This window comes from Impatiens glandulifera, chromosome 8, assembly GCF_907164915.1.
Source record: "Impatiens glandulifera chromosome 8, dImpGla2.1, whole genome shotgun sequence".
Lineage (NCBI taxonomy): Eukaryota > Viridiplantae > Streptophyta > Magnoliopsida > Ericales > Balsaminaceae > Impatiens > Impatiens glandulifera.
The window spans coordinates 17676105-17700902 of record NC_061869.1 but is presented as its reverse complement, the minus strand read 5'-3'; positions in this window follow the sequence as shown (position 1 = coordinate 17700902).

Genomic DNA, 24798 nt, shown 5'->3' with positions numbered 1-24798 from the left:
ATATGGAGGTTGTCGAGGTTGTGATGGGAGCTCAACCATTTATTTTTTTCAATATTCACTTTTTTATGATGGGTTATTTGATATATGAAAAAATAATATTGTTTAAAAAAATATTAAAAAAAAATTTATTTGAGTTTTGAATTGTGTAAATTATTATAATATATAATATTTTATGAGAAATGTCAATATTATATAATATTAATAAGTGTAGTTTAAATTTAACGATAAAAACAATACAAAAATATGAGTGTTTACCTTATCATAAAAAACAACTAAAACATAATGAGATTAATCATTTGGAGATTAAATGTCACATAAAATTTATAGTTAACGAGCTTAGAAATTCTCACAATATCAATGAGTTCACCGATTGTCTCTACCGATTTTTAAGAAAAAATCTCTCATATCTTTTAATAATAACGTTGTGAGGAAACATATCTTCTATTTTTTTTATAATCAACTGTTATTTTATTAATTTATATTAAATAACATATTTTTCTATAATTATATATATTAAACAACAATTTGTTGTTTCTGGCGCTATAAAGAACATAAACACACAAAAATCCAATCTGGTGTGAAATTATTTTTTGTGTATTTTTTTTTTGTGTTTAACGCTCTATATATTTTATTTATTAGAAACCGAAATTTATGAAAATATACCGCAATGACTAACTCTTAAGATATTATGAATTTGTAACTTAGCTAAAAGAGAAGAAAAACATATTCTTGTCAGATCTTTCTTGTGAAAGGAGTGCAAACTATTTTTGAGGTTTGTATAGGACTTGTCTAGTGTGATAAATTTTATACATCATATATTAGTGATTCTTCCAAGTTACATATTATTTATTTTTTATTTTTTTTGAGTTTGACACATATATGTTTTTTTTTCAAGTCTAACCTATGATAACATGTATGAATTCAATAAAAACATATACAAAAAAACTCCTTCTTCAATAAAACAAAATAAATAATGTAATTTGTTTTTTTATTTTTTTTAATAATCAACTGTTATAACTTAATTTATATTCACTTTTGTATTGTGGGTTATTTGATATTTGATAAAAAAAAATTGTTTGTAAAAAAAATTAAAATATTTGAGTTTTGAATTGGATAAATTATTATATTATATATTATTTTTTTGAGAATGTCAATATTATATAATATTAATAAGAATATTTTAAATGTAACGATAAAATCAATACAAAAAAAATAAGTGTTTACTTTATCATTAAAAACAACTAAAACACAATGAGATTAACCATTTGGAATAGTTAACGAGCTCAGAAATCCTCACAATATCAATGAGTTCACCGACCGTCTCTATCGGTTTTTCAGAAAAGATCTCTCATATCTTTTTAATAATAACATTTTGTGTAAACACAATGGTCAACCGCGGTAAATGGACATCATACGGTTCCTTTCGAGTTAACTAATCCACCATAAAATAATGGGATAAGGGAACATCGACTCTATCCAACCGAGTACGAGATTTCTATTCAAACATCTCAAAAAACAAATTTTCACTCATGCATCTAAAATGTCAATCATATTTCACGGACACTCTTTAGCAATATAAAAACAAGTGAGGTTTATTTATCACTTTTTCTTAACACATTATACAACAACTAACCATGATGTACAATATTTTCATTAATCTATCAACCATCAAGATCCTTCCATTCATAAATAGACGGAGCTTAGGGGTGTGAGTGCTTTATCCCACCCTAGCTCATCCATAATATTTTTTATCAGTACGAAATTTAGATTTTTAAGTTATTGTTTGAGAGAAAGATAAAGAAAGAGATGTTATACATATATTAATTAATATTTTTGATGAGACATAGTTTGATTATGATTATTTGGATTTTGGTTATATTTTAGATTTATTTGATAAGATTATTTTAGTGTTTTTATAATTTATGTGTATTTTTTATTTTTCGGGTTTCATTATTTTCTTTAAGTTCAAATTATATTTTATAATAAATAATTATTATTTTCAAATAATTAACATTAAGGGAGCATATTCTAATCATTAAAAAACATTAGTTATATTATTATTTACCTACCTATTGTTTACCAATTGTCTAATGTGATAAATTTTATAGATCATATCTTAGTGATTCTTTCAAGTTACATATTTTTTATTTTTTTATTTTTTTGGAATTTGACTCAAATATGTTTTTTTTTTAAGTCCAACCTATGATGACATGTATGAATTCAATAATAACATATATAAAAAAATCCTTCTTCAATAAAACAAAATAAATAATGTAATTTTCTTTTATTTAAATTTTATAATCAACTGTTATTTTATTAATTTATATTAAATAATATGTTTTTCTATAATTATATCTATTAAACAACAATTTGTTGTTTCTGGAGCTAAAAAAGAACATAAACACACACAAAAAAAAACAATATGGTGTGAAATATTTTTTTGTGTTTAAAGTTCTATATATTTTATTTATTAGAAACCAGAATGTAAGGAAATATACCGCAATGACTAATTCTTAAGAAATTATGAATTTACGACTTGGCTAAAAGAGGAGAAAAACATATTCTTCTCCGATCTTTCCTGTGAAAGGAGTACAAACTATTTTTGAGGTTTTTATAGGACTTGAACAAACAGAGGCTTTAGCCCATATTTTAGGAGGAGATTGTGGTTGGACCTAGGTCAACACATAATTGGAATATTAAATCGTAAACAAATCTATATTTCTCTTTTATATTTCCTTGTTGATAGGAAGTAGAACTTGTTCTTAAAAATTTATGGGATCATTAATTAATAGTTCATTCTTAAAGTTTTCTAAACCTATGATTCTTATAAGAGATAAGTTGTTACACTTCTCTTTAGTTAATCTTGTGAATATTTATGTCATGATTTAGGTTTATAATGATATATTCTATAGATTATGAAATAATGAAATATTTTATTGATATTCATTGTAACTTTATTCAAATTTATTATCCCAATTGCATAGAAGCTATAATTCTCCCATATTATATATTTAGTTTCCTCCCGTTTGGGGTACGTTTTCGTTTTTAACTTTGCAGTAGCATGAAAAAAATCGACATTTTCCATTCGTTGCTCCGGCTTTCTTACAAGCTTCAATGCATAGGTTTAGAGTACTGGAAAAACACATGCTTTTGAAATTTTTACTTTTTACCCATTTGAAAGGATAATATTCATAATCATGTTCCCCTGTCAAGAAATTTTAAACTATAATTAATTTTAACAGGTCAAAAAATACAAAAAAAAAATTAAAACAAGGAGAAAATATTGGAGATCCAAAATAGCTACATGCAACACATAGTTGGAGAAGTAAGAAGACACCCAACAACAAGGACAACTCTTTTCTCATTCTTAATTTTGTTTTTTATTGTTAACTATTTGTTTACTTCTATCTTGAGAGATGAAGCACGATAACCTCTTTAATTTATAGTAATAGGAGGGTTTTAGGTTAGTATTGGGGAGGGGGCATAAATGAAGTCTCATAAGGTGCAATCTTAACTGATCTCAAGAAATTCAAACTTTCTTTAAAAAGAAGAGGGATGAGGTTTCTTTTCTTTTTAAATTTTAGGATCTAAGTCTTAATATAATTTCAATCAAAGTTTTTTTTTTGTAATTAGTGATCGAACTCGGAGACTACATTCTCTTAATATGGTTGAAATTTCTTAATATGATATATTTCTCATCCTTTCTTATTCCAGATTTGATTTTTTATGATAAATCTTTAAGTTCTATTTTTTTTAATATGTAGGTTGCGAAGGCTGTGATGGAGCTCAATCATTTTTTTTTTCAATATTCACTTTTTTATCGTGAGTTATTTGATATTTGATAAAAAAAAATTGTTTGAAAAAAAAATTAAAATATTTGAGTTTTGAATTGGGTAAATTATTATATTATATATTATTTTTTTGAGAAATATCAATATTGTATAATATTAATAAGAATATTTTAAATGTAACGATAAAAACAATACAAAAAATAAATGTTTACCTTATCATTAAAAACAACTAAAACACAATGAGATTAACCATTTGGAGATAAAATGTAACATAAAATTTATAGTTAACGAGCTCAGAAATTCTCACAATATCAATGAGTTCACCGACCGCCTCTATCGGTTTTTCAGAAAAGATCTCTCATATCTTTTTAATAATAACATTTTGAGTAAACACAACGGTCAACCGCGGTAAATGGACATCATATGGTTCCTTTCGAGTTAACTAATCCACCATAAAATAATGGGGATAAGGGAACATCGACTCTATCCAACCGAGTTCGAGATTTCTATCCAAACATCTAAAAAACAAATTTTCACTCATGCATCTAAAATGTCAATCATATTTTAAAGTAGATTTCAAATCACGGACACTCTTTAGCAATATAAAAATAAGTGATGTTTAGTTATCACTCTGATGTACAATATTTTCAATAATCTATCATCCATCAATATCCCTCCATTCATAAATAGACGGAGCTTAGGGATGTGAGTGCTTTATCCCACCCTAGCTCATCCATAATATTTTTTTATCAATACAAAATTTTGATTTTTAATTGTTTGAGGGAAAGATAAAGAAAGAGATGTTACACATATATTAATTAATATTTTTGATGAGACATTGTTTGATTATGATTATTTGGATTTTGGTTATATTTTAGATTTATTTGATAAGATTATTTTAGTGTTTTTATAATTTATGTGTATTTTTTATTTTTCAGGTTTCTTTATTTTCATTAAGTTCAAATTATATTTTATAATAAATAATTATTATTTTAAAACAATTAACATTAAGGGAGCATATTCTAATCATTAAAAAACAATAATATTATTATTATTTACCTACCTATTGTCTACCAATTCTTGATAAATTTTATAGATCATATCTTAGTGATTCTTCCAAGTTACATATTATTTATTTTTTAATTTTTTTGGAGCTTGACTCATATATGTTTTTTTAAAGTCCACCCTATGATGACATGTATGAATTAAATAATAACATATATAAAAAAATCCTTCTTCAATAAAACAAAATAAATAATGTAATTTTCTTTTATTTAATTTTTATAATCAACTGTTATTTTATTAATTTATATTAAATAACATATGTTTTTCTATAATTATATCTATTAAACAACAATTTGTTGTTTCTGGAGCTAGAAAGAACATAAACACACAAAAAAACAATATGGTGTGAAATATTTTTTTGTGTTTAACGTTCTATATATTTTATTTATTAGAAACCAGAATGTAAGGAAATATACCGCAATGACTAATTCTTAAGAAATTATAAATTTGCGACTTGGCTAAATGAGGAGAAAAACATATTCTTCTCGGATATTTCCTGTGAAAGGAGTGCAAACTATTTTTGAGGTTTACATAGGAGTTGAACAAACAGAGGCTGTAGCCCATATTTTAGGAGGAGATTGTGGTTGGACCTAGGTCAACACATAATTGAAATATTAAACAGTAAACAAATCTATATTTCTCTTTTATATTTCCTTGTTGATAGGAAGTAGAACTTGTTCTTACAAATTTATGGGATCATTAATTAGTAGTTCATTCTTAAAGTTTTCCAAATCTATGATTCTTATAAGAGATAAGTTGTTACACTTCTCTTTAGTTAATCTTGTGAATATTCATGTCATGATTTAGGTTTATAATGATATATGCTATAGATTATGAAATAATGAAATATTTTATTGATATTCATTGTAACTTTATTCAAATTTATTATCCCAATTGCATAGAGCTATAATTCTCCCATATTATAAATTTAGTTTCCTCCAGTTTGGGGTACGTTTTCGTTTTTAACTTTGCAGTAGCATGAAAAAACTCGACATATTCCATCCGTTGCTCCATCTTTCTTACAAGCTTCAATGCATCGGTTTAGAGTACGAAAATAACACATGCTTTTGAAATTTTTGCTTTTTACCCATTTGAAAGGATAATATTCATAATCATGTTCCCCTGCCAAGAAATTTTAAACTATAATTAATTTAACAGGTCAAAAAATAAAAAAATAAAATAAAACAAGTAGAAAAGATTGGAGATTGAAAATAGCTACAAGCAACACATAGTTGGAGAAGTAAGAAGACACCCAACAACAAGGACAACTCTTTTCTCATTCTTAATTTTGTTTGTTATTGATAAATATTTGTTTACTTCTATCTTGAGAGATGAAGCACAATAACCTCTTTAATTTATAGTAATATGAGGGTGTTTAGGTTATTATTGGGGAGGGGGCATAAATGAAGTCTCATAAGGTGCAATCTTAACAGATCTCAAAAAATTCAAACTTTCTTTAAAAATAAGATGGATGAGGTTTCTTTTCTTTTCAAATTTTAGGATTTAAGTCTTAATATAATTTCAATCTAAGTTTTTTTTTTTTTTGTAATTAGTGATCGAACTCGGAGATTTCATTCTCTTAATATGGTTGAAATCTCTTAATATGATATATTTCTCATCCTTTTTGATTCCAAATTTGAATTTTTATGATAAATCTCTAAGTTCTGTTTTTTTTAATAGGGAGGTTTCCAAGGCTGTGATTGGAGCTTCATCATTTATTTTTTTTCAATATTCACTATTTTATTGTGGGTTTGATATTTGAAAACAAAAATTGTTTGAAAAAGAAAATTAAAATATTTGAGGTTTGAATTGGGTAAATTATTATATTATATATTATTTTTTTGAGAAATATCAATATTGTATAATATTAATAAGAATATTTTAAATGTAACGATAAAAACTATACAAAAAATAAGTGTTTACCTTATCATTAAAAACAACTAAAACACAATGAGATTAACCATTTGGAGATAAAATGTAACATAAAATTTATAGTTAACGAGCTCAGAAATTCTCACAATATCAATGAGTTCACCGACCGCCTCTATCGGTTTTTCAGAAAAGATCTCTCATATCTTTTTAATAATAACATTTTGAGTAAACACAACGGTCAACCGCGGTAAATGGACATTATATGGTTCCTTTCGAGTTAACTAATCCACCATAAAATATTGGGGATAAGGGAACATCGACTCTATCCAACCGAGTTCGAGATTTCTATCCAAACATCTAAAAAAACAAATTTTCAATCATGCATCTAAAATGTCAATCATATTTTAAAGTAGATTTCAAATCACGGACACTCTTTAGCAATATAAAAATAAGTGATGTTTAGTTATCACTCTGATGTACAATATTTTCATTAATCTATCATCCATCAAGATCCCTCCATTCATAAATAGACGGAGCTTAGGGATGTGAGTGCTTTATCCCACCCTAGCTCATCCATAATATTTTTTATCAATACAAAATTTAGATTTTTAAGTCATTGTTTGAGAGAAAGATAAAGAAAGAGATGTTACACATATATTAGTTAATATTTTTGATGAGACATTGTTTGATTATGATTATTTGGATTTTGGTTATATTTCAGATTTATTTGATAAGATTATTTTAGTGTTTTTATAATTTATGTGTATTTTTTATTTTTCAGGTTTCATTATTTTCTTTAAGTTCAAATTATATTTTATAATAAATAATTATTATTTTAAAATAATTAACATTAAGGGAGCATATTCTAATCATTAAAAAACAATAATATTATTATTATTTACCTACCTATTGTCTACCAATTCTTGATAAATTTTATAGATCATATCTTAGTGATTCTTCCAAGTTACATATTATTTATTTTTTAATTTTTTTGGAGCTTGACTCAAATATGTTTTTTTTTTAAAGTCCACCCTATGATGACATGTATGAGTTAAATAATAACATATATAAAAAAAATACTTCTTCAATAAAACAAAATAAATAATGTAATTTTCTTTTATTTAATTTTTATAATCAACTGTTATTTTATTAATTTATATTAAATAACATATGTTTTTCTATAATTATATCTATTAAACAACAATTTGTTGTTTCTAGAGCTAGAAAGAACATAAACACACAAAAAAAACAATATGGTGTAAAATATTTTTTTGTGTTTAACGTTCTATATATTTTATTTATTAGAAACCAGAATGTAAGGAAATATACCGCAATGACTAATTCTTAAGAAATTATAAATCTACGACTTGGCTAAATGAGGAGAAAAACATATTCTTCTCGGATATTTCCTGTGAAAGGAGTGCAAACTATTTTTGAGGTTTATATAGGAGTTGAACAAACAAAGCTGTAGCCCATATTTTTGGAGGTCATTGTGGTTGGACCTAGGTCAACACATAATTGAAATATTAAACAGTAAACAAATCTATATTTCTCTTTTATATTTCTTTGTTGATAGGAAGTAGAACTTGTTCTTACAAATTTATGGGATAATTAATTAGTAGTTCATTCTTAAAGTTTTCCAAATCTATGATTCTTATAAGAGATAAGTTGTTACACTTCTCTTTAGTTAATCTTGTGAATATTCATGTCATGATTTAGGTTTATAATGATATATGCTATAGATTATGAAATAATGAAATATTTTATTGATATTTTATTGATATTTATTGTAACTTTATTCAAATTTATTATCCCAATTGCATAGAGCTATAATTCTCCCATATAATATATTTAGTTTCCTCCCGTTTGGGGTACGTTTTCGTTTTTAACTTTGCAGTAGCATGAAAAAACTCGACATATTCCATCCGTTGCTCCATCTTTCTTACAAGCTTCAATGCATCGGTTTAGAGTACGGAAATAACACATGCTTTTTAAATTTTTACTTTTTACCCATTTGAAAGGATAATATTCATAATCATGTCCCCTGCCAAGAAATTTTAAACTATAATTAATTTTAACAGGTCAAAAAATAAAAAAAATATAAAACAATGAGAAAAGATTGGAGATTGAAAATATCTACAAGCAACACATAGTTGGAGAAGTAACACATAGTTGGAGAAGTAAGAAGACACCCAATAACCAGGACAACTCTTTTCTCATTCTTAATTTTGTTTGTTATTGATAACTATTTGTTTACTTCTATCTTAAGAGATGAAGCACAATAACCTCTTTAATTTATAGTAATATGAGGGTGTTTAGGTTATTATTGGGGAGGGGGCATAAATGAAGTCTCATAACGTGCAATCTTAACAGATCTCAAAAAATTCAAACTTTCTTTAAAAATAAGATGGATGAGGATTCTTTTCTTTTTAAATTTTAGGATTTAAGTCTTAATATAATTTCAATCTATGTTTTTTTTTTGTAATTAGTGATTGAACTCGGAGACTTCATTCTCTTAATATGGTTGAAATCTCTTAATATGATATATTTCTCATCCTTACTTATTCCATATTTGAATTTTTATGATAAATCTCTAAGTTCTGTTTTTTTTAATATAGAGGTTTCCAAGGCTGTGATGGGAGCTTAATCATTTTTTTTTCAACATTCACTATTTTATTGTGGGTTTGATATTTGAAAAAAAAAAATTGTTTGTAAAAAAAAATTAAAATATTTGAGTTTTGAATTGGGTAAATTATTATATTATATATTATTTTTTTGAGAAATGTCAATATTATATAATATTAATAAGAATATTTTAAATGTAACGATAAAAACAATACAAAAAATAAGTGTTTACCTTATCATTAAAAACAACTAAAACACAATGAGAATAACCATTTGGAGATAAAATGTAACATAAAATTTATAGTTAACGAGCTCAAAAATTCTCACAATATCAATGAGTTCACCGACCGCCTCTATCGGTTTTTCAGAAAAGATCTCTCATATTTTTTTAATAATAACATTTTGAGTAAACACAACGGTCAACCTATTTCATTAGTTGTTGTGCTACTATTAGAAAAAACAATCATTCATGAATAAAAAAATTAATTCCATATTTCAATACAAAATTTTAAATCTCAAATCGTATTAATACAGAAATTTCAAATTGTATGGCAATAACTATAATCGGGGAGGAGGGACATCCTAAAAATAAGCGTATATTTTCTTCCTGTCGTGCATGCATCATCTTATGCATCTCTTCCATTTCACGTGCCTGATGCACAATGTCACGTGCATGTTGCTCCATTCGTTCTTACATGTTCTTATTATCCTCGACATACGCTTTTGTCTATTAACGTTGTGACACGCGTGAGTTGTTTACTCTTGAGGAAGAAATTCCCCGGTTATCCGGGGTATAGTTCCTTGGACGTATTCCCGATCCGATCTCCATCACCCTCTCATATCCTTGTGGTCCAAAGAAGCCCCATACACGTCAAATGATAACATATCAAGGTTTGCTTTTTTCCGATTTAAGGATATTTTACCCAACAATTGGAAGAACTTAGACAAAATAAACAAAGTACTTTTTCTTATAACTATTATGTTCTAATCAATTGTTATTTTATCAATTTATATCCAATAACATATGTTTTTCTATAACCATATCTATTAAATAATAATATGTTGTTGTTTATTGGATATGATTATAGAAAATTACAGTGAATGAATCTCACTTTCTCATTTATATCTCCTTGTTGTGTAGAAGAAATATGAGTATTAACTATAATAGATTATGTCAACTTTATGAATGTTTGAGGGATGGAGGAAGTAGAACTCGTTCTTACAAATTGATGGGATCATTAATTAGTGGTTTCTTCATAAAGTTCTCAAAAACTATGATTCTTATAAGAGGTAATTTGTTACACTTCTCTCTAGTTAAACTTGTGAATATTCATGTCATGACTTAGGTTTATAATAATATATGCTATAGATTATGAAATAATGAAATACTTTATTCATATTCATCTTAACTTTATTCAAATTTATTTTTGCAATAGCATAGAGGCTAGTATTCTCTCATATTACATATTTAAGTTCTTCTAGTTGGGGGTGGGGGTACATTTTCTTTATAGACTCTGCAGTAGCATGAAAGATGTCGACATTTTCCATCAATTGCTCCATCATTTTTACAAGATTGAATGCATGGGTTTAGAGTACGGGTAATACACAACCTTGTGAAAGTTTGGCTTTTTACCCATTTGAAAGGATAATATTGATAATCTTGTTCCCCTGCCAAGAAATTTCAGACTATAATTAATCTTATTAGGTAAAGAATAAAAAAAACAATGATAAAGAGATTTGAGATCGAAAATAGCTACAAGCAAAACATAGTTGGAGAAGTAAGAAGACACCCAACAACAAGGACAACTCTTTTCCCATTCTTAATTTGTTTGTTATTTATAACTATTTGTTTACTTCTATCTTGAGAAATGAAGCACAATAAACACATTAATTTATAGTAATAGGAGGGTGTTCAGGTTATTATTGGGAGAGGACATAAATGAAGTCTCATATGGTGTAATCTTCATAGATCTCAAGAAATTCATTCTTTATTTTAAAAAGAAGAAAGCTGAGGTTTATTTTCTTTTTAAATTTTATGAATCTTTGTCTTAATATAATTTCTATCTTAATTGTTTTTTTAAATACCGATCAATCTTAATCCCTTTTTAAATTCTCTGTTAAAATCTATTAATATACCTCTCATTTATTCTTAATTCAAATTTGATTTTTTTATGATAAATCTCTATATTTTTTTTTTCTATAGTGAGAAAGTGGAGGTGGAGATGAGAGCTCAACCAATTATTTTTTTATTAGTTTGTAATGATAAAAATAATACAAAAACACGAGTGTTTACATTATCATTAAAGACACCTGAAACACAACGAGATTAACCATTTAGAGATTAATTGTAACATAAAATTTAATAGTTAACGAGCTCATATAACCTCAAAATATCAATGAATTTACCAACTATACCGTTTTCCATAAGATGAAAAAATCTCATATCATCGTAAAAATATGTTGTGAGTAAACATATTGGTCAATCCCGATCAATGGACGTCATATAGTTCTTTTCGAGTCAAATAATCTACCATAAAATAATCAGTATAGAGAAACATCACCTCTATCCAACCGAGCTCTAGATTTCTATCCAAACATCTCAATAAACGACAATTCACTCAAGTATCTTAAATGTCACTCATATTTTAAAGTATGTTTCAAATTGAAATCACTTTTTTACAATACAAAAATAAGTGAGGTTCATTCTCCAATTTTTTTAACATATTATGCAACCACTATGTAAAATGTACAATATTTTATAAATCTATCATTTATCAAGATCCATCCATGCATAGACATATAGAACTTAGGGATGTGGGGGCTCAATCCCACCCCTAACTCATCCATAATATTTTTCATCGGTATGAAATTGAGATTATTACAGCATTGTTTGAGAGAAGTATAAATGATGACATGACATATATGTTAATTAATATTTTTCATTAAACGTAGTTTAATTATAATTATTTGGATTTTAGTTATTTTTCGGATTTGTTTGATAAGTTTATTTTAGTGTTTTTATAATTTATGTGTATTTTTTTTACAAGTTTATTTATTTTCTTTACGTTCAAATAATATTTATAATAAATATTAATTATTTTAAAATTATTAACATTAAGGGAGCGTATTCCAATCTTTAAAAATTAATAATATTATTATTAATTACCTAGTGTCTAGTGTGATAAATTTAATAAATAATATCTCAATGTTCTTTCAAGTTACATATTATTTATTTTTTGATTTATTTGGAGTTTGACTCAAATTTGTTTTATTTTTTTTCTATTTTTTTTTTTGGGGAAAACAGTTTAGTGCCATTTCATTAAAAAAACAAAAAAGAGGGAAAAAATACAAAAGTTTAAGATCAGATCTAGACAATTTCTAGATTTGACAATGAAACAATAATTGAATTACAAACAATAACAATAATCAATTAGAGCCTACATCGTTTTTACTTTTATTCTATTTGTGACATTCACAAACGAAATATCCCATATATGGCAGAGCTTTCTATTCTCTTTATTCCTTTCGATTCCTCTCCAGGATTGAATGAGTGCATTTCCATCTAAAGTTATATCTCTCCAAATATCTTCAGCGGTTCTACTTCTTCCACTGTGAGTTCTTGAATTTCTTTCTTTCCAGATATTGTAGATTACTGCTCCAAAGTAGCATTTCAACATACTTACATAGAAGGATCTTCCTTTTTCTTTATTCTTCATCCACTCTTGGATTTCTTCCCATATTCTTGGAAAGTTGATGATGTTCATGTTTGCAGCATACATCCTCCATATCTGTATTACAAAAGAGCATTCCCCAAAATAAATGGTTTATGCTTTCCTCAACTCCCGAACATAGGACATAGTTGATATCAAGAATGTTTATATATTTTCGAATTCTGTCTTTTGTTGTCAACCATTTCCTGTATACTAGCTAGAGAATAAATTGGTGATGAGGAATAATCTTTGGAGACCATACCACATTATGCAAATCTACCTCCTGTCCTCTTGTTCTAACCATTTCTCATGCCTTTCCTGTAATAAACTTCTCATTGCTTTCTGCTTCTACCTCATTTGGTTTAGGATTATATCACCTTCTGGAATACGCCTCAAAAGTGAATGACATCTACCTTCATAGACATCTCTAAATGAGTACTTAATGTATTCTCTTCTAACACTGTTTCCTTGCATTTCTTCTTTGAATATAATGGGAATATTATCCAGCCAAGGATCATGCTAGAATAGTACCCCTCTTCCATTTCCAATTGTGGTTTTCACCACGTGAAAGACATTTTTTCTTATTTTTAGGATTTTCTTCAATGACCATGCCATTCTTTCGTTGATGCTTAGTGTCCGGATAATGATTTTTATTTTTTTAAAGTCCAACATAATGATGAGTTTTGTGAATTCACTTGGCATTTAATAAAAATATAAATAAATAAATTGTTCTTCACACTAGTAGAAAATACATCATTAGTGACGACATAAACAGTCGCTAAAAGCCCTAATGCCAATATTAATCATTATTAGCGTCGACAAACAAAACCGTCGCCCGTGAACGCTAAAAGTTCGTCGTTTAAAGATGATGGTAATTATCAACGATAATTATCCCTTAACGCCGACGTTAATAATTTTTTCTCTCGTGGTTTTGGAATATTTCCGATTCTCTTATTAACGTCGACATTCCCATAACATCGACGTTAATGTTGATGTTTATCAAAGTAAGTATTCCCTTAACATCATGTTAAAGTTGTTGTTTATCAACGTCGACGCTCCTCTAATGCCGACGTTGATAATGCTTACTCCTCGGTTTTTGGCAGTTTTTTTAATTTTATTAAACCTATTTCATATGTTGTTGTACTACTATTATAAAAAACAATCATTCATGAATAAAAAAATTAATTCCATATTTCAATACAAAATCTTAAATCTCAAATCGTATTAATAAAAAAATTTCAAATTGTATGGCAATAACTATAATCGGGGGAGGAGGGGGCATCCTAAAAATAAGCGTATATTTTCATCCTGTCGTGCATGCATCATCTTGCGCATCTCTTCCATTTCACGTGCCTGATGCACAATGTCACGTGCATGTTGCGCCATCTGTTCTTGCATGTTCTTATTATCCTCGACCAATGCTTATGTCTATTAACGTTGTGACACGCGTGAGTTGTTGACTCTTGAGGAAGAACTTCCCTGGTTATCCGCTGTAAAGTTCCTTAGACGTATTCTCGATCCCATCTCCGTCACCCTCTCATATCCTTGTGGTCCCAAAGAAGCCTCATACACGTAAAATGATAACATATCAGGGTTTATTTTTTGCCGATTCAAGGATATTTTACCCAACAATTAGAAGAACCTAGACAAAATAAATAATGTACTTTTTCTTTTAACTATTTTGTTCTAATCAATTTTTATTTTATTAATTTATATTCAATAACATATGTTTTCTATAATCATATCCATTAAACAATATTATATTGTTTAATGAATATGATTGTAGAAAATTACAGTGAATAAATCTCTCTTTCGCATTTATATCTCCTTGTTGTGTAGGAGCAATATGAGTATCAACTATAACCGATAATGTCAACTTAATGAATTTTTGAGGGATGGAGGAAGTAAATTCTATGAATTTTTGAGGGATGGAGGAAGTAGAACTCGTTCATACAAATTGATGGGATCATTAATTAGTGGTTTCTTCTTAAAGTTCTCAAAAACTAAGATTCTTATAATAGGTAAGCTCTTACACTTCTCTTTAGTTAAACTTGTGTATATTAATGTCATGACTTAGGTTTATAATGATATATGCTATAGATTATGAAATAATAAAATACTTTATTCATATTCATCTTAAATTTATTCAAATTTATTCTTCCAATAGCATAGAGGCTAGTATTCTCTCATATTATATATTTAAGTTCCTCCAGTTTGGGGTACGTTTTCATTTCTGACTTTCCACTAGCATCAAAGATATCGATATTTTCCATCCTTTGCTCCATAATTTTTACAAGATTCAATGTATTGGTTTAGATTACGGGAAATACACAACCTTTTGAAAATTTTCTTTTTTACCCATTTGAAAGGATAATATTGATAATCATGTTCTCCTGCCAAGAAATTTCAGACTATAATTAATCTTAATAGGTAAAGAATACAAAAAAACAATGATAAAGAGATTTGAGATCAAAAATAGCAAAGCAAAACATTGTTGGAGAAGTAAGAAGACACCCAACAACAAGGACAACTCTTTTCCCATTCTTAATTTATTTGTTATTTATAACTATTTGTTTACTTCTATCTTGAGAGATTAAGTTCAATAACCACATTAATAGATAGTAATAGGAGGCTGTTCAGGTTATTATTGGAAGGGGAGATAAATGAAGTCTCGTATGGTGCAATATTAATAGATCTCAAGAAGAAGAAGGTTGAGGTTTCTTTTCTTTTTAATTTTATGAATTTTAGTCTTAATATAATTTTAATCTTAATTGTTTTTTTAAATACCTATCGAACTCGGAGACTTCCTTCTCTTAATATGCTTAAAATCTATTAATATGATATCTCTCATTCATTCTTAATTCAAATTTGATTTTTTATGATAAATTTGTATGTTCTTTTTTTCTACAGTGAGGAAGTGGAGGCGGAGATTAGAGTTCCACCAATTATTTTTTATTAGCTTGTAATGATAAAAACAATACAAAAACACGAGTGTTTACATTATCATTAGAGACACCTGAAATACAACGACATTAACCATTTTTTCGGGATTAATTGTAACATAAAATTTATAGTTAACGAGCTCAGAAAACTCAAAATATCAATGAGTTTACCGACCGTTGATACCGTTTTCCAAAAGAAGTAAAAATATCATATCATCGTAATAATACGGTGTGAGTAAACATATTGGTCGATCTCAGTCAATGCACGTCATACTGTTCTTTTCGAGTCAAATAATCGACCATAAAATAATCGGGATAGGGACACATCGCCTCTATCCAACCGAGCTCTAGATTTCTTTCCAAACATTTCAATGAACGACAATTCACTTAAACATCTTAAATTTCAATCATATTTTAAAGTATGTTTCAAATTAAAGTCACTTTTGCAATACAAAAATAAGTGAGATTTATTCTCCACTTTTTCGTAACACATTATGTAACCACTAAACAAAATGTATATTTTATAAATCTATCATTAATAAAAGATCCTTCCTGCATAGACATATGGAGCTTAGGGATGTGGGGGCTTAATCCCACCCTTAACTTATCCATAATATTTTTTATTGGTATGAAATTGAGATTATTACAGCATTGTTGGAGAGAAATATAAATAATGGCATGACATATATGTTATTAATATTTTTCATTAGACGTGGTTTGATTATAGTTATTTGGATTTTAATTATTTTTCGGATTTGTTTGATAAGATTATTTTATTGTTTTTATAATTTATGTGTATTTTTTTCAAGTTTATTTATTTTCTTTACATTCAAATAATATTTATAATAAATATTTATTATTTTAAAATTATTAACATTAAGGGAGCATATTCCAATCTTTAAAAATTAATAATAATATTATGATTTACCTACTGTTAGTGTGATAAATTTTATAAATAATATCTCAATGTTCTTTCAAGTTACATATTATTTATTTTTTGATTTATTTGGAGTTTGACTCAAATATTTTATTTTTATTTTTTTCAAGTCCAACATAATGATGACTTGTATGAATTCACTTGGCATTTAACAAAAATATAAATAAATAAATCATTCTTCAAACTAGTAGAAAATACATCATTAGCGTCGATAAACAAAACAGTCGCCTGTCATCGCTAAAAGTGCGCTATTTATTCCTTTAATGCCGATGTTAAAAATTTTTGCTCTCGAGTTTTTGGAATATTTCTTATTCTCTTATTAATGTCAGCATTTCCCTAACATCGACGTTAATGTTGATCTTTATCAAAGTTGGCATTTCCCTAACACTGATGTTAATGTTGTTGTTTATCAACGTCGTCGCTCCTCCAACACCAATGTTGATAATGCTTGTTTCCTAGTTTTGACAGTTTTTAAATTTTATTAAACCTATTTCATATGTTTTTGTACTACTATTAGAAAAAACGATCATTCATGAGTAAAAAATTAATTCCAAGTTTCAATACAAAATCTCAAATTTCAGATCGTATTAATAGATAAATTTCAAATCGTATGGCAATCACTACCAATCAGGGGAGGAGGGGTATCTAAATATAAGCATATATTTGCCTCTTCTTATTCAAGCATAATCTCGCGCATCTCTTCCATTTCACGTGCATGATGCATAATGTCACGTTCCTGATGCACCATTCTTTCTTGCATGTTCTTGTTATCCTCGACCAACACTTCCGTCTAATGACGTTGTGACACGCGTGAACTGTTGACTCTTGAGGAAGAACTTCCCCGTTGATCCGCTATAAAGGGCCTTGGACGTATTTCCAATCCCATCTCCGTCGAAGACTTTCTTGGAATAGATGTGTGTGGAATCCTTGGCCAAAATGAATTTGCCAATGATGTTGTTAAGAATCTAGAATTCGGTTTTTTAGGAGGGACTTAACCCCATGGGTTTGGACGTGATTGGAGGAGTTTGAGAAATGTAGTGACATTTCATCGATGATATCATTTGAGGAAGAAAAAAAACAGAAAAACCTTATATTGGAAGTTCACAACTTCGTGCAAAATCTTCTTCAGATAATAGAAATTATTTCCTTGGACTTTAGACAGGATGAGTGTATCTTCAATCACCCTAGAATTTTTGAAGAACTCAAATACTATGTCATAATAAATGACATGACGATCGTCAAGAAATGTTCTTAATCCTATGTTCTCCAGGGATTTGAACATGGAAGTGATTTCTTCATCTCCCATGGACAGAATAGATTCGAAATCGACAAAGAGAGTATTACGAACAAAGTCTGGAAGCATTTCTTTTGATCGTTTAGGAAACGAAGAAAACCTTTTGACTGTAAGAAGTTTCAGGAGCGAGGAAGGATATAGTTTAGATTCTCTTTTACCTCTAATGATCAAACAATCTTAGTTGAGGTCAAATACAATATCACCGGAATTGTGTTCCATCTTGCTATTGTGTACGGTAGCAACTCAAGCACTAACATAAGACATCTCTGGAATTTTCTTAGGAACTAGATTGGTAGTGATAAATCTTGGGTTGTCTTTGGTGACTATAATGCAACAAGAAATGAAATTGTCGTAGTCCAGAATCTAAAATCAATCAGGATATGATTGACTTTAAGGACTGTATCAGACATATGGGTTGTATTGAGCCTACTAATTTTAGGAACCTCCTCAGATGGTCTTCTACAAGGGGAGATGAACACATAAGGAAAAGTAGGATTGACAAATGTCTGTTCAATGAGAATTGGATCAACAAATTTCCGAGAAGCAAAACTTTATGTTCTGAATTCTGGAATTAATGATCATTGCCCGATTAAATTGTTATGGGAAAAGGAGGAGAGTTTCAAGAAGCCCTTCAAATTGTTCAACTTTTGGATGGAAAACGACAAATTCAATGATATTCTTCAAGTGAATGGTCTACAGATGTCAGGGGTTCCAATATTTACAAGGTTTCTGAAAAGCTAAAGATCCTAAAGAATCAACTCCAAAGCTTTGACAAGAAAAAATTCAGCAAAATCTCCAGTAGAGTTCTGGTTACAAGTGAAAGAACTGGAAGAGGTTCAGAAAAAATTATTAAGGGATGATAGTGATGAATAACTCAATGAGGAGGAGAGGAATGCACTCGAAAACTTCAGGAAGCTGACTCTACTTGAATATAACTTCATTAGGTTGAAGTCAAGACAGAGCTGGCTTTCGTTAGGTGATAAAAATACAGTTTTCTTCTACAGGAAATAAAAGGCTAGAAACATGAGAAACAACGTGTACAGGCTGAAGAATGATGATGGCGAATATGTTCATGGTCAGAAGGGTGTACAAGATTTGGCTATCGAGTTTTATATGCAGCTAATTGGTACAAGAAAGCAACATCAAAGTCACCTAAATACCTTATATCAGATTATCGATAGAAAATTTTCTGCAGAGGATAGTCGCGAGTTAATAAGGGTTGTCATGAGGGGTGAGGTTAAAGAAGTTCTGTTCAGTATTTATGGGAATAAAAGATCGGGTCCGGATGGTTTCAATGCGAAGTTTTTCAAAGACAATTGGTCGGTTGTGGGTAAAGATATTACTGATGGGGTTTTAGAGTTTTTCAAGAACAAGAAGATGTTAAAGCAATAGAATATAACGGTCTTGACCTTGATCCCCAAAACTGCGGTGGCCGAAAAAGTACAAGATTTCAAACCAATTTCATGATACAATGTGGTTTACAAAATCATTTCAAAAATGATTTCTAAACGCTTTAAAATTTTCATAGGCAAAATAATAAATCTTAATCAATATGCATTTATCCCTAGTAGGACTATCTCTCATAATATTATTTTCATGTAGAGTCTTTTAAAAAGCTACTGGAAAAAGAAAATATCCCCGAGAGTGGCTTTCAAAATAGATATCAAGAAAAATTTCGACTCTATTAGATGGGAAGTCATTCGAGATTTTCTGGTTGTTTCTGTTTTTATTATGATTTGTATTGATAGGATTATGCAATGCATGTATTCATCTTGGTTTGTTGTTAACGTCAATAGAGTCCATAGAGGCTACTTCAAGGGTGAAAATGGGGTACGACAAGGGGACCCCCTCTTTTCTTACCTTTTCGTAGCTATCATGGAAATCTTTAAGAGCATCTTCGCGATGTTCACAAAAAATATTCCATATATCTTTCACCCTTTCTGTGAGGTAGAGGAGGTGACCCATTTATACTTTACTGACGATTTGTTCATTTTAGCGCACATAGACGTTGATTTCATTAATACTATTAGGGCTACACTAACGTTTTTTTATGAGGTTACATGTCTTACTATTAATGAAAGCAAAAGTGTTGCATTTTATGGAGGACTGAAAGAAGAAACAAAGTAGGACATATTCAACATCATGGGAATTTCGGAAGACAATTTTCACGTAAAGTACTTGGGGATTCCGATAACCGCGAAATAGATCGAGATCTCACACTATAAGTCGCTGATTGAAAAGGTAAAAACATGATATTTAGTTAGGCGGCAAAGAAACTTTCTTATGTAGGGAGGATCGAGCTTATCAAAATTGTAGTCATGGGCATAATTGGATATTAGGCATTGCAGATGGTCATTTTGAAGAAGGTAATTAAGGAGCTAGACACACTAATGAGGAACTTCATCTGGGGCAGTAGCGGGAGAAAAGGAAAGAAAATTAAATAGACTGCTCTCTATAAGCCGAAAGAGGAGGGAAGCACTGGCCTTAAGAACTAAGTCGAGTGGAACCAGGCTTTAACCTTCAAGCATCTGTGGACATTGGAATGCAACCAGGAATCAATATGGATCAAATGGGTACACACGCGATTTATGAAATATGAAACCAGTATCTAGATGTGTGAAATGAATGAAGGTATGAGTTGGTCACTAAAGAAAATTCTTAAACTAAGAAGTGATATTGCAAATCTTTACGACGTTCGGCTAGGGGACAGGAAATGCAATATGTTCTGGCACGATCACTGGTTTGAAAACAAGCATATAATTCACAAAGAGGAGTTAAAAAATACATGTATTAGAAGGGACTGCACAATGGCGAAAATCAGAGACGTAAAAGACGGGGACTGCGACTCACTTTTGAGAAGAAATCAAGAAGGACAAATGATACTATATCACATCAGTAACATACAACTCCGAGACAAACATGACGTTCATGAATGGAATGCAGAAGATAATGGGAATCTAGTCTCAAAGAGAATATGGGAGGTCATCCGAGAAAAAACGTAGAAAATAGAATGGGCTCCTCTCGTATGGTCAACCAAGATCATTCCTCGACCTTAGTTCATCCTATGGCTTACCTTCTGGGAAAGACTCAACACTCATGACCGTATCAGAAAGTATATGAGCATCTGGGACGTGAGCTGTCTTCTATGTAACGGAAGTGAAGAAACCATTGATCACCTATTTGGGAGCTGCAGTATAACATTGAAAATTTGGGACAAATTCTGTAAAAACGTGGAGCTGATTAGTTTCCCGAAGGAATGGAAAGAAATCAAAAAAGCAGCACTACTCAAAGCCAAAGGAAACAGATTCGCAACAAATGTATTCAAGTGCGGCTTTGGAGTAGTAGTTTACAATATTTGGTAGGAACGTAATGCGAGAGTCTATGGAAGAATCCGTAGAAGTGTTGATGAATTAGGGAGAGACATAGTCTCGGATTGTTGCACACTTGTGGGAACATGGAGAAAAGTTTCAAGTACGGAGCAGAATTGGAATATCAGTAATAATTGATATTTATCGTTTACTAAAATTATTAGAAATGAAAACATTGTACTCAGATTATTCATTTACATTTTTGCTTTTATTCAGAATGATATGACTTCAGAATCATTCTAGGTCTGTCAAGAATGAACTCTTAAACTCGTGTTTTTTTTTCAATTTTTAGGAAGTTTTAATGAAATGACGCTAAGCCATTTTTCTCAAAAAAAATATCTTTGTTTTAAAATAAAATATTATATTAAAAGGTTTTAAGAATACTTGAGAGCTTATTAAATTAATCATGTAAAAATTATTAGTTTTGTTCAATTTGAATAATTTGGGAATCAAATAATTAATTTAAAAGATTATTCATTTGAAATCAGAGTTGCCAAAAAATTATTTTAGAAAAATCAATAAAAGAGTTTGGGTGTATAAACGTACTTTTTAACATAGTTTCAATAAGGGATTCGACTTTTAGTTATGCCCGGAAAAGGACTTTCGTGTTATGTCTTATGTTCCCGTCAAAGAATGGTTTTATTTTAAAAAAAATAAGTCTGGCTATTAAAATATTATTTATAACATTTATTTCCTATAATTTTATTTATAAAACAATGATAGGTTTAAATTACGTAAATAATTGTACAAAATTATTTTAAAAGGCGTTCTGCGATTGCGTTGATATAAAACTAAGAAAAACCTAAAACATTGCAGAAAATTTTTAGAATTTAAAAATAAATTTCAAACGGAGCCTTAGTCAAAATATTATTTTAGGAAATATCCCGAAAATATTTAAAATATCATTTTCTGACCTTTCAAGATTATTTGAAAATGTATTGGGGGTTCTAAAATTACAAAAATAATTTTGGAGTTTGATAAATGGAACCAAACATGTTTATATGGCGGGAGTCCTATTGTCAAAGTTCGGTTTTGGTGATCTAGGCTCGGTCTAGATGAGGATGGTTTGGAATAGGGCTCAGGAGCATGGGTCAAGAGATTGGAGGGCTCTGTCTTGTGTTAAAGAGGCTCAGTCTCGAACTCGAACTCCTCGGTCGAGAGATAGGAGGGCTCAGTCCTAGGTCTATGAGGCTCAGTCCCATGTCTAGGTTTTCTCGGTCGTGGACCTAGGAAGCTCGGTCCTAAGTCAGACAAACCTTGGTCAGATTCATTGGTCCTTGATCAAGAACACAAGTCTTGAGTCTCGTTCCTAACTCAAGAACATAGGTTCTCGATCTCGATCTCGGTCTTGACTCAACAACATCGGTCATTGGTCTCGATCTAGACCGAAGATTCTTGGTCCGCTTTCTTGTTCCCGATCTTACAAGACTCGGTCTTCGGGGAACGAGTATTCTTGATTTGGTCAAGAAATGCAGAAGCCATAACTTTTTATACAAATCATGGAATCATGTTCTATAATCTATAGATTATTCATATGATTATGGAAAACAAAAGCCTTAACCCTAATCATGATCATTCGATATTTACAAATATCAATTTTCAAAAACCATTTTAAGTCAAAACATAAGATCTTTTGAATTAGGCCATTTCAAGATCTAATTTTTGTTCCATTTGCTTTAAAAAAATGAACAGAGTTAAATATAACTAAAACAAAAACATCATAACAACTTTGTGACAATTTTTGAAGATGAAATCAAAATTCATTTTTTTCAAAAACTCAATTTGATCAAACATGACGGGATGATGTTACAGTGATCTGGAAATCATTCTAACATCTTTACAAACATGTTTAACAACTATTTGAATCAAAAACTCAAGATTAAAGCTCAAGAACTTGAATTTTTAAAAATATAGATTTTCAATTCAAATTTTTATTTTAGTTTAATTTGATTGAATCTCTTTCAATAGAAAACTCATACAACATTTAGGGAATGATTCTAAACTAACTCACATAATTAAACCCTAGAACATATCAAACCGATCAAACTTGATAAAAACCAATTTTTAATCAGAAATCTAAATTCAAAGGATTTGAATGTTAACAAACAGTTGGAGAACACTCCTATATAGGTTTTATACAAAATGACCTTCACAATTCAGCTGAGGAATATCCATAAGAGGAGTTGTATAGATTATCAGTTTTTCTTTTTGTGATCTGGTAAAGTGTCTTTCGTAACTAGGTAAAACATTGACCAGTTGTGTTGAAGGGAGCTTTGGTTTTAGAATGAGAAAATTTCCTTCGCAATTGGATTAAAATCGCCGACTTTAGGGGACTTATTATCATTTATGGTGTGTTTCTACATAATCTTTTTCCCTATTGGTTTATGAAATGACCTTCACAGATTGTTGAAATATCAATCAAGCGTTTCGTTATATTCTGTCACAAGGAATAGATGGATGTTATGGTGCCTCATTTTCTACAGCATGGGAGCTTTGAAAAAAGCTGATGAATAATTGATTATCCCAGCTCTTTCTCAACTAACATCTTGAGAACATCAAGAAACCTCGATCTTATCCATGGCATGGTGGCTTGGATTCAAAGTGTATTCGAGATTGTGCTTTGAGCATTCCTGTACTTGTAAAGATATCTCACTTAATGAGTCGAGTCCATTTTTGTCATATGTTAAGATATTGACGATAAATTCAATCTCATGCATCCAAACTATTAACTTTCTAGGAAGGGTGGTTGGGATGTGAGGTCCTGTTAGGTATATTTTTGGTTGCTTTTGCCATAGGCCTCAATCTTTCGAATGTTCAATTATTCTTGGTCTAATCACAAAGAGAGTTTTGACTTTATGGCTTTGGGATTTATTTTTAACTTTCGAGGGTATATATGGAGGAATCATTACGTTTTGCTCTTGAGATAGTCAGCGGGACAACCTCCCGAGTGACCATAAACAGTGATTTAAACACCTCAACCTACACGGGAGTAATTACTTTTGTTGGCTTCCAAGGTATATCTGGAAAAATCAATACGTTTTTCTCTTGAGATAGTCATTGTGAAGACCGCCCGAGTGAGCCTAAACTACAATTTCGACATCTCAACCTACACATGAGTGTTTATTATATTATATTTTTTTATACCTTGAGTCTAGTTCATTTTTTCCCTTATACAAAAGAAAATGAGACATCCT